This window comes from Egretta garzetta, unplaced genomic scaffold (genome assembly GCF_000687185.1).
Source record: "Egretta garzetta isolate BGI_Z169 unplaced genomic scaffold, ASM68718v1 scaffold233, whole genome shotgun sequence".
NCBI lineage: Eukaryota > Metazoa > Chordata > Aves > Pelecaniformes > Ardeidae > Egretta > Egretta garzetta.
Window position 1 is genome coordinate 684,524 of NW_009259194.1, and position 11,888 is coordinate 696,411.

Below are 11,888 nucleotides of genomic sequence, written 5' to 3' on the forward strand. Positions count from 1 at the left end.
CCTGGCGCTCCCTGGGCCTCCTTGGTCTTCCCTGGTCTTCCCTGTCAGCTCACCCTGGCACGGTCCCGCCGGGTGCGCCTCGCCTCGGGGCCCTCTCTCGGGGCCCTCTCTCGGGGCCCTCCTCACCTTAGGCCCCCATCAGGCCTCCCTCAGGCCCGGCTGCTGCCCCCCAGCCTGCCAGGGTTGTGCCTAACGCCCCTCTTCCCTCATCCTCCTCGTCCTCCTCACAAGCCGCCCTGGCAGGAACCCTGGAAGGTTGTTGCAAACCCCAAATTGTGGCTGGGGTCTTCAGCCCCGTGTCTTGGTGAGGCTGGGGTGCACGCAGCCTCCCCTGCACCTCAAAATGCCCAGACTGCATGCATAAACAGCGTGTTTTTTCCTTCAATTTGCAGTTTTTGGAAGACTTGCGCTCTTTGAGCTCCTGCCGCCCTCACCATGTCCTTTGTTACAAGTGGTTCCTAATAACCAGGTAATGACAAGAACGAAGAAACAAGTAAGGGGTGTGGTTTGCAGTCCTAGCAGGACACATTAATACCTGGTTATCTAGCTTTGCTTCCTCTGTTCCTTGAGATTCTCTAGAGGCAGGTCTGCCCCAGACTTGGACCACAGGGACTGAACATTTATTCTTGTATAATCTGGCTAATAGACTAAAGCTGGGCAGCTGCATTGCAGCTACCTCTGACCCACGTTATTAGCCACTGCTTAATTAAAACAAAACACTATTTATGTAGTAGAGATTTATCAGCAGTAAGCTAGAAATATATTGAGCACAGACTTCACTGGATCCTCAAAAGGCAATGATGATTTGTCTGCGTCAGAAGGGCAAATATATTACAAAACAAAGTTCAAACTTTTCTTGAGGAAGGAATAAATGTAGGTGCAGGGTTAGGGGATATTTATTTTAGAGACAGATACCACAGAAAGGCTTAGGTGCTTCCTAAAAAAGGGGAAGGAGTATTACACATGAATTAATCTGTATGCCTGTCACTAATTGCAATGGTACTTAAGTATTTCTGGTGCAAAGATATGTTTGCTTAATACCACTCATCTGCTAAAAGTAGAGCAGGGTTGATTTAATTATGTTTCCTACTATCTTCTAGTGATCTCAAACAGCATTACCTGTTGTGTGCTATCATTTCTATAGGTTTCAGGGTACTTGAATACGAGGGATGTTACGCTGTGAAGGGCAATGGCCTGTCAGAGGTACAAAGCTGCAGTCTCTTTTCATCTGAGCTCATGCTAGATGGAATGAACTGTACTGAGCCAGTAAAGGCTTATGCGTCACTGTATCATAGGAGAGCTGATGAGAGATTTTATTTTGCAAATCTAAAGCGACCCTGTGAAGATCAATGGGTTTGCTCTCGATTTACAAGCACTGCAAGTGAGGCTTCTACTCAAAATTTTATTCAAAATTTGGGATTTAAATTTCAGTAGCAGTTGCATCCATGCATATTAGAACAGCTATGCATTATTCAGACATTGAATACACAAAGTACAGCAGCACAGGTATAGTTTTATGTGCTAAGACATTTTAGCTTTAACAGAGATTGGTTTTGACTTTTGTGTAGAAGAGGTAGCTTGAGTAGCTTGCAGAGCACCCGGGGAAGAAATGAGCAATATAGACATTATAGCAGATGGAAAGATTCACAGAGGGCTTGGTCAGAGATTCAGTGAGCTTCTAAATGCAAATTGTTCTGGGATACTCGGCTAACGCAAAGTGGCAATGGATTTATGCTAATCTCCCCTACGTTCAATTTGAGCATGAGATTTACTTGTTAGTGGTATCATTTATTATGCCATGTATTAATAAATAAATATACCTCAACTCCTAAAAATAACCCCACTTTGTATCCCGGGAAAATAAGCTTTGTAATTGTAGGCTGTTAATATTCTTTCTCATATTTTTTTAGAGAGCAAAAATGTGTGGAAAACCCCTTCATCTCTGCCAGCAGTGTGTGCCAGGATGATGGGAAAGTGTGTCTGCAGACAGCTCTGCAGTGTTGAGTTTCAGTGTGACTCAGAGGTAAGGATGAAGCTTTGTTATTGTAAGAAAGCTACTACTGAAAGCATCCCACTTTGGAAACTTGCATTTCCAGGTACAGGGTAGTGCTGACTCTGATTTCCCCATTCTCTTTGTCTCCATTTTGCTGGTTTTTGCCATAATGCAGAGTATAATCTAGTCCCTTGATATGTTATTGTTAGAAAAATCATTGAAGTAGTGGTGAACAGAGGAATAGGATAAAGACTGGCTTCCAACTGGAATGAAATGGTCTGTGCCATTTGTCTCATCTTTGTTTAAGACCACGCTGAAAAAAGCAGGCAGGCAGTCACTAAAGATAAGCTGAGTCACCCAGCAGCTTAGCATTATGTCCCTTTCCATCTGCTGAAGCTAAAGCTTCTCTCTTGCTGTTTTAGTTAGGTGTGAGTCTTGTATTCCATCTAGCAAACTTTTGGTAAAAGAATCTCAAGGCCAGGTTCACCCCTCAAAAACCTCCCCTAGGTTGGCTGACCTAAATAATGCAAGTTATCATGATGAATGATGCAGAAATAACAGTAATGACATGATAAAATGGCAGCTATGCAGTCCCATAGTACTGCTGCATAAGCAAAAGCAAGCAACTCCATGACAATACAGTCATGTTCATACATTTTCTTCTCCATACAGAGGATCAATATGTACTCAGAGGCGTTTCCTCAAGGAAGAGTTCAGGTTTAGGCCCTGTGCTGGTGCCTCATGGAGCACCAGGAAGTTACCTGAATACAGCCAGGCAGTGAAAATTCCCCTATGCTGCAAAACACTTGGGCATTGAAGCCTAGTGGGGTTTGCTGGTTTTTGTTTGTTTAATCACAGAATGGTTTCCCCAGCAGAAAGTATCACAGGTACGTTTGGGGATGAGGTGGATGGCAGAATGAGGTCTTCATTGTCTGCTCCTGGTCTTAGTTCAGCATAAAAAGAGCTGTACCTACCTAGTTTGAACTTGCACAGAAATTGAGCAGTCCTAAGTCAGGAAAGCAAAAGCATTGTTTGTATTTGTTTGGGGGTTTTTATTGTTTCTGCTCCATAAAAGCACAGCTCTCAGAGAGTGGGGAATCAGGCATTCCCACTATTGAAAATGGTACATAGCTCTGATGTGTTGTGCAACATCATGTTCTTTATACAATATATAAAATGAGACAGAAAGAGCTGATCTATGCATGATACCTGTACTCAGAAAACAGGCAGCTGAGAGATAACTATGCATAGTAAAGTATGAGTAAGCAATTTCCTTTCCCAGTGTTAATAATTGTTAATAAATTTACTGCAAATTCAAAAATCAACATATTGGCATTCAGTGGCACCATGTTTTATGGATTGATTGATTTCTATTGGTAAGATTGATCAGAGCAGTTCTGAAGGAGAATGGGAAGAGTTGGAACAGGTCCATTGTAGCAGTCAACGCTTTGTGCCAGTATTTAGTGCTATGGGAATGCAGTAAAGCATGCCTGCACCTGAGCTGTCCCTCTAGGTCTGTTTATTGATCTTGCCACAGAGAGGTGTGTTGCAAAAACTGAAAAAGAGAATTCTCATTAAAGCCCCTGGGAACTACATCTGAGAAAAATCTGGTTCACGATTTTGAAGTTGCCCTACAATGCTTTCTGTGTTTATAGCTACTTCTTTCTTTAAAGCTTCTACAAGGGGCGGAAACCCCAAAGAACTTTCTTCAGGGTTTATTCTCATATGTGCTAGGATTTGTACATCTGTCTGGGTTGTGTTTAAGTTTTGACCCTATGCTGAACACACTTGAAAGTTGCTGTTGTATGGCACTAATACTCATCAGGGAAATATTTTGGAACTCACAAGCAGGAGTAATGGGTCCCATTTTCTTTCCCTTATTCTGAAGTTAGGAATCCAGATCTTAGGTATACGTCTCAAATTAAACAAAAATCTCTGAATCAGTTGAATTGAAATGTGCAAATAGAAAGTACTCTGTTCTGCTTAGATTATCTTATCCTGCTGCATTTTTCTTTTATGAATTGGAATGAATCTCACATTTTAGGAAGTCTGCCTGCTATATTCCGAACAGTCCTTTTAAGATGAGACAACACCAACATAAATTGTCAAAGCTTATGTGGCAATTTCTCTGCAAGGGCTGAAATACGGTATCTGGAAGATGCAGAAGAAATGCTAATAAGTATTTAATTTATTTCTTTTGAACAGCTATTTGCTTTGTTTGTGCCATATATAGTAAGTGCCTGAGCAGCTTTCATTATTTTATTATCGCTTACACCAATTCTGTTTTGCTGTGCACAGTAACATTAATTTGCTCACTTCGAGTTTGTTCTGTCTTGATTGCAAGAGCTAGGGGAAACAGCCAGCCACTTCTTTCATCTGAGCTCTAGCAATGAATGCTTAATTAGAACGTTCATTAGCTTTGTTTACTTGTTCGATCAGGACTCCTAGCTAGGCCACAAAATCTGGTGGCAGATTCCTCCTTGCAGTTTCAAGGGTTAGTTCTTAACCCAAAGAATCAATTAAATAGATGTTCTGCTTTTGTTTGAGTCCAGCAATTAAACAGGAACAAAAAGGTTCTTGGACAAATAAGATAAAACTCCCCTACCTCGCCAGCTGCAGAGCAATGTGCATGGTTTGAAAAAGCCCACTCAGCTCCTTTTGAAAGAGATTATGTACTCGTTTGCAAAGTCTTATTGCTTTGAATGGCTCTGCCAATGTGAGAAGTAAGGGGTGAGGCTCGAGAGACCGAGGGCTGCATTTGGACCTTGTTGTAAATTGGCACTGGGCTGTAGGCTTCACTGAAATCCTGCCACTTGATGATTTGGGCTTCATCTTTTCCTTTTGTCTCATTGTGAGTGATCTTACCTGTCTTAAAGCCGTCACCTGAAAAGTGGTATTTTATGATGCTATAAAATACAAAAGAATAATTGCGACAGTTTGCAGCTGAATCAACTTCTGATGGATGGCAACAGATTGCTTCCCCCTCCCATGATTTGGTGAGTTATAGAACACAATTCTTATTCCATATTGATCTGTGTAAACTCATCAATCTTAATGGTTGTAACATCCAGTTTACACTGGATTATGCCAGATGGGAATCAGTCAGTCAGATCTTATGGTATATCATAGAGCAACTGGTAGGCATGGCATATTGTGTAGGTATCCCATACTGGGGTTGGAAGACAGCAACAGAATCAGTGTCTGTCTTTTTACCTTGCTGGCATTTGTAACCTCTAACATATTTTTTTTCCCCCTTCCAGTGGCTTATCTAAGTCACTCCTTAGATTTTTTTATTTTTGCCTTGGAAACCTTTTACACCACATTAAAATGTTCTTCACAGTGTGGTTGTAATTGTGTAGGTATCCTATACTGGGGTTGGAAGATAGCAACAGAATCAGTGTCTGTCTTTTTACCTTGCTGGCATTTGTAACCTCTAACATATTTTTTTTCCCCCTTCCAGTGGCTTATCTAAGTCACTCCTTAGATTTTTTTATTTTTGCCTTGGAAACCTTTTACACCACATTAAAATGTTCTTCACAGTGTGGTTGTAATAGTTTTTGGTCTTCAGTGTTTCTGAATTATTGTTCTTACCCAATTCCTTCTCAAAGTAATATTAAATTGAAGTGAATGCAGTTGTTTCAGCTGACTGAAAGCAGGGTGCTCTGCCTGCATATCTAATATGTACCAAACATAATGATTCAAATGGAATTTTCACATGTCTCTAAATGTCCAATTGAATCCCAAAGGAGCTTGGACACAAAACTCCTTCAAACTCCTTTGAAAAGTTACAGCTTGTACAATTGTTTTTTTTTCAGAAAAAGATGAGTTACATGCCTTGTGGCATGCACGTGTCTATCTGTAGGGGCAGTTGAATACGAATGCCTGCAAATCCATTTCCCTGGGCCATTATATGGCGGTGTTTTCTACTTACGGACTGTGCTCGTGCACATTAAGCAATGGACTCGATTAAAGACCTGAGACATTCTCATCAGTACAGTGAACTACCTGAATGTTAAGGAGCAAAGATAAAGGGAACCCTAAGCATTGGTATGCCCCAAAGACTTGCTCTGGGAAACCAGCTCTGACTACTGCAAAGTTGTAAATGCTCAGTGAAAATAACTATGTGTATGTAGTTTGAGGGGTGTATGTTGTAAGAACATGTGCTTGAGCAACTGTAGATGGTAATAATATGAGAAACTTAATATCCCTCATATTTTTGAAGTTGAAGACTCATAACAGCAGCAATATCCAGAGGCAAGCAGTGTGAATATTTCCCTGTTTTCCCATTTCTGCTGACCACATTGGCTGCACCAGCTGAAGGTAGTTCTGTTGATGACACAGTGGGTCGAAGAGAGGTGACTGCATTTACAGTGCAGTTGAGAGCATAGGAAAGGTTCATAATGCAGTCAGAGACTCTATTTCTTTCTAAAAACTCTCCAGTATGAATGACAATAAAGATAAAATGTGGGTCAAAAAGAGTATTTGTGAATTGCATGCACAATTAAAAGGCAGAGATCTTGTAGCTGTGGTCTGCAGGGCACTTAAGCATAGTCTGAATTCCTGATTACCAAGATACGTTCTTCCTTTGATAACAGAATCTGATGAACAGTTGAGGAATACTTTCTCTATAATTCAATTATTCTTTAAACCTTTGAGAGATTTTTCTTCTCGCTGCATATGCACCAATAAAATTTACGTGGGGCGTACACAAAGCCACCTCTGCCTCTTAGTATGTGTATAATCTTCCACCGTGCACATGTGCAAGCATTTCTTAGCAAGATATAAGCATCCCATTATTTAATACTCTGGCATGTACTGCTGACCATAAAACACAGAAGAAAAGTAAGCAATAAAACTGTCTGACTTGTGCTGCAGTCTGTTGACTGGTTAAGTTTCACAGCAGCAAGCTGAGGTTGCTCAGCTCTGCAGTATATGAATAAAAATTAGTAAACTTCTGCAGCCAGTGCACCTGATTTCCTACATCAGATCTACTTGCATGCATCAGATTCTTGGTATTAAATTTAGTTATTAAGGATGATAGCCAAGGATTTATGTGTATGTGGCATAAAATGCGAAGTGCAGCCTATTGCTCTGGTTTTACGCTAATATACTTAATTGAAACATTTGCAGAGGTCTGCAGGGGTTTAATCTCTGGCACTAGTCCTAGAGAGAAAGTGGCTTTGCACCACTCTAACACATAGATTAAATTATAAATTATACAGCCTCATTGAGAGGCTCTCATGGCATACGTTAGCTGTGAGAATTCAAGTGTTTTCTTGATACTACTAATAAGGGCAGATGAGAAGTTGCTGTTTTTTCTTTTAATTTGTGCAGTTTTTTGAGGGAAATAGAAATATTTCTCTTCCATTAAAACTGCTGTAGGTTTTTCTTTTTTTTTTTTTTTTTTTTTTTTTTTCTCTTTTTGAATGTGGGGGAATGAAAAGGGAAGTGCTCAAAACTGAACCCTGAAACTTCGCATTTCAGGCAGATCTTGTGGTCTTTCATTGCTGAGTAATAAAAAGATCTAATTTTTCAGGGTTTGGAGTTTTGACAAGTTCCCAGGCTTTTGTCTTATGCTGCTACATCTGAACAGCTATAATGTTATGTGACAGCCGTGACAGCCATCGCCTTCTATGATTATGAAGCCTGAAATAAAGTTAGTCCCATAGTGTGGGAGAATCGGCTCAGCCTGGGAATAGTCTCTGTTTTGCTGTTAGCAGCAAGAACACGGTATGTGTTCCAGGGAGCCCTGTGCGGGTACTGAGCAATGCCTTCTGCCTTTGGGCGTTCCATGATCCTCACAACAGAAGGCTTGGTTAGATCAGGATCTATCATACTCACTCTTTTAAGATTTCTGCTATCCTGATGAGAAGCTCTTAGCCCTTTCTGTGACTAGTGGTAAAAACTTAAATGGTGAGCTAAATTTAGCTGTTCCAGACATTGTTTGTATCTTCTAAGCATTTGCAAAATGTTTACATGAATAAGTCTTCAATGATTCTTTTCAGTTGGCTTAATCATCATAATCATATTTTTCTTGTTTGTTAAATGTGCATTCATTAATGCTTTTCACGATCTTACCCTTTATCGAATCCTATTCCCAGGGTATGTTTCCTCTATACTTAATTGATGCCAATAGGAGTTTGGAGCCTATGTTTTTCTGGAGATCAGGCCTTAAGGACTTCCAGCTTGAGTATTTTCTGCACTTGCATTGTCGCTGTCTTTCGACCCTTTAAAAGCCCTCAGGTTAGTAGAAACTTGCAGTGTGAATTTGGCTTTTGTGGAAGAGAAGTGTATTACTGAAATAACAGCTTCAGAAGCACTTAGCATCTATTACTAACCAGTCTCAGTCTGTTTGTTTGGCATTGCCAAAAGCTACTCAGTCATTTGTTTTAGTTACTCCGAAGTCTCAAAGGGGTGTGTGGCTGTTGAACAGATGGTTGTGTTACCTTCTGAGTGATTGTCTGCTTCCTGTCTGACAGCAGAAATGGTGAAATGTGCAGTTACACTGGCCCTGCTGATTAGCCAACAGGGCTGTGGGAGGTTATTTGGTTTACCTAGCTGGTCCATTGCAATCGGGATGAAAATCCTGCAGCAGCTGAAGGGAGTGCAGTTTCTAGGTCTCCACAGTAAAAAAGAGAGAGAAATCTTGAAGGGTCTGCTGATTCACAAATACAACCATCAGAACTGACTAGAAATGCTATTAACTTTGCTTTTCAAGGGGAATAACCTGGCCATTTATTATGAGGTAGGATAAAGCACTTGAGATGGTGCTGTAGAGAATAGAGTAGACAGGGGATTAGGAAAGATGAGGTAGCCAGATACATCCTTTTCTTTCTCATTCTTCTGCTTCTGTTGATGGAATCCATAAGAGGATGTTTGTGAAGCTATAATCATATTTCAAATACCGAAGCCAAACATGAAAGGTCATGTTTCACCTTTCAACACAGTGGTCTGTGCTGCAGAATAATACAGCTGGGCAGCAGTGTAAAAGCTATATATGGTGAAGAGTTTTGTGGGTGGATTCTTGCTGCCTCCTGGTTTGTTGATGACCTTTGGGAAAGCTGAGAGAGCTCTCTGACCTCCAGCACATCAATGTAATGGCTCTATGTCCTTGAACAGTGCTCTTTTGCTGGTGTACAGGTATCAAAATGATAAAATGGATGGGAACAAGAAATGGCCAGAAGACAAGAGATTGTAGCAAAGGGTTCTCAAGTATGTAATTCAATAAACCATCAAACCAGGCGGGTTTTGTGCCTGTTTAGGTTGCTACGCTTGCATCAATTCATGCATTATAAATCCAAGTAAGTTTATCTCTTCCAGTTCTGTGCTTTAAACTGAAATTCCTGGAAATTTTCAACTGGTAAAGGATAAAACCACAGGATAAAACAGTGTTAACCTCTTTGTGTTACTGCACCACATACTGTAACATTAAGGAGAGTGTAGTGCATCTTTCAGTGACACCTCAGAAATGGTACGAGTAGTTCATATGCCACGTCATTGTGTTTAGAGGAACAATGCTGTGTGCATACATTTTTGTTGTATTGTTGGGAAACGTTTCCTTTATGTTTGTAGGCTAAAAAGCTTTCTCATATCATGAGAAACATAGATCTAAGCACAGTCCATAGATACAGACCAACAATGGTTGTAACCAGATTTAAGGAAGTCAGTGTGCTTTGTGTAATCTTGGGCCAGTCAGGCACTACTTCTGAAATGCAGTTGTAGCTCCTTTGCTCTGGAAAACAACAGCTTAGAGGCTGAGTCTTCATTGCCTCAGATTTTTAGGTAACATTTTTCCTTTCCAGCTTTTGCTTGCCTAATTATAGGAGCTTAAGAGCCGGCGTTCTCTCTGAATTTATATACATACAGTATCTAGCAGGCTGGTGTGTCTCTACAATGTGTGGCAATATCAGTAAAAAAGTATAGAAGTAGCACTTCTTGATCGGTTAAGACAGTGCTTTGTAATCATAAGGAGGGTTATGCTTTAAAAGATCTCGGTGAGGACATTTGTACAAGCGCTAATAGGTACTTGTGCTTTTGAAGTACTGGGAAAAAGATTTCAAGATAACTTTTTATGATTTCAGGAAAAGATACCTAGTTTGTTTGTTACACACATTGCACGCTCAATATGGAAAGCAGTTTCATTAATTCCTTTTGGTTTTTTACTTAAGAGTGGCTACATGCAACTTGTTTTTAATCTTTCTTTTCCTTTTGAGCGTGTTCATGAAGATAGCAAAGAGGAAATTGTCACCTTATCCACAACATCTAGGGACATGGGCAACTTGCTGTAAGGCTGGGATGCTCCCTCTGTTGTATTTATTCGAGTGATTTGTGAGCATGGCAGTGCCCTTGTTTCCACTAGTCTGAGCAAAGGAGAAGTGGCACAACCTGGGTTGTTCCTGTAACTAATATGGTCTTTAAATCTGGTAACATCTGAAGTTTGGATTAAGACCAGGAAGTGTCTGGAGATCAGATGTTCAGAAAACTGATTAGATGCCACCAGCCTGCAGATTCTGCTGAAGGAGGAGAATCCATTCTGTCAGCTTGCAGCCCTGGAAACAGCTGCTTCTGCAGCACTGCACAGCCAGGAGGAAGCAAATGCCTTTATTTGTAGGCACAGCACAGTCAAGAGAGAGGTGAAGGTGCGTTTTTGGGCTGTCTACTCAAGGTGCATATGTGTGGGATAACTGAGGGGGAATAAAGGGAAAGGGAGGAGTTATTTCTTATAGTAATGCAGCCCAATGAGTAAGATGGGAGGCAGTCTATTGAGTTCAGTGCCTCCCAAGGTTTGATGCTGCTGTGCTCAGAGACAAAAAAAAACGCATTGCAGATTTCATTTAGGCTGGCCAAAACTGTACAACTGCATCTGGGGTTTGCCTTGAGGGGCAGAGTTACTATCCATGTAATCTGACCTAAATCATTCCTTCAGGAAGCTTGCCATGCCTCAGAGCAGCCTGCAGTGGACTGAGAAACGCTGGGCACAGTGGGAAAGGAAAAGGCTGCAGGAAGGGTTAATTCTGAATTTGCAATTCCCTGGGGGAAGACTGCAGTGGCTTGGTGCTCGGTGTACTCCTCCAGCGCCTCCTGCTGGGTAATTTGCCCCATGGAGCTGTAATGGGAGGGCAGGAAGGGAGCAGAAACTTTTTTTTTTTTTTTTTCCCCCTGGACTTTTCAGGGATGGAGATGGAATCTGCCTGCATGAGGTCTAATTAAGGGCCTAGGACTGGTGTGTAAGGGATAGCAACAGGGGCAGGTGCAGCCCAAGGGAAAAACTTAAACATAAGTTTCTCTGTGTATCCTTAGGGAGGGATGGGACACGGTAAAGGGGAATTTGACCTTTTGCAAGAGTTTGCTCTCCCCTTTTCTATTTGGATCAGTCCTTGGCAGTGTCCTCTGCCTGTCTCTGCAGGGATGTGATGGTAGGACCCTGCACTGCCTTCCCTGTAGTGGGAATTTATGGATTGATAGCGGCTTGCTATAAGCAGAGAGGGGAAGGAAGAGGGAGAAGGGATTGTTTGACTAGCTGCTGTCAAGTGGAGCTTAGAGAAAGCATTACTCAATCTGCCTCTTCCCTCCTCCCGCTGGGAAGCTGCTGCTCCTGCAGCAGGTCCAGTTTCTGGCAAAAGTTCAACACTGCACCAACTTTCAAAGAGAGAGGAGAAGGGAGGGAGAGAGGAGGAGAGTCCCGCATAGAGGAGGAGCTACCATGTCCTAGGCTCCCTTTGGCCAGAAGCCTAACTGCTGCAAGCAAGAAAAGAATCAGAAAGAGCAAGCTTCCCCTTTCCCATTCAGCAGCAATGCCTGCTTTGCCCCAGCTTTCATATAGTCAACAAGTTTTCAGTGGCCTTATTGCCTCCAGGCCTCACCCCAAGGGCTAGTGTTTGTGGTTTATACTGCA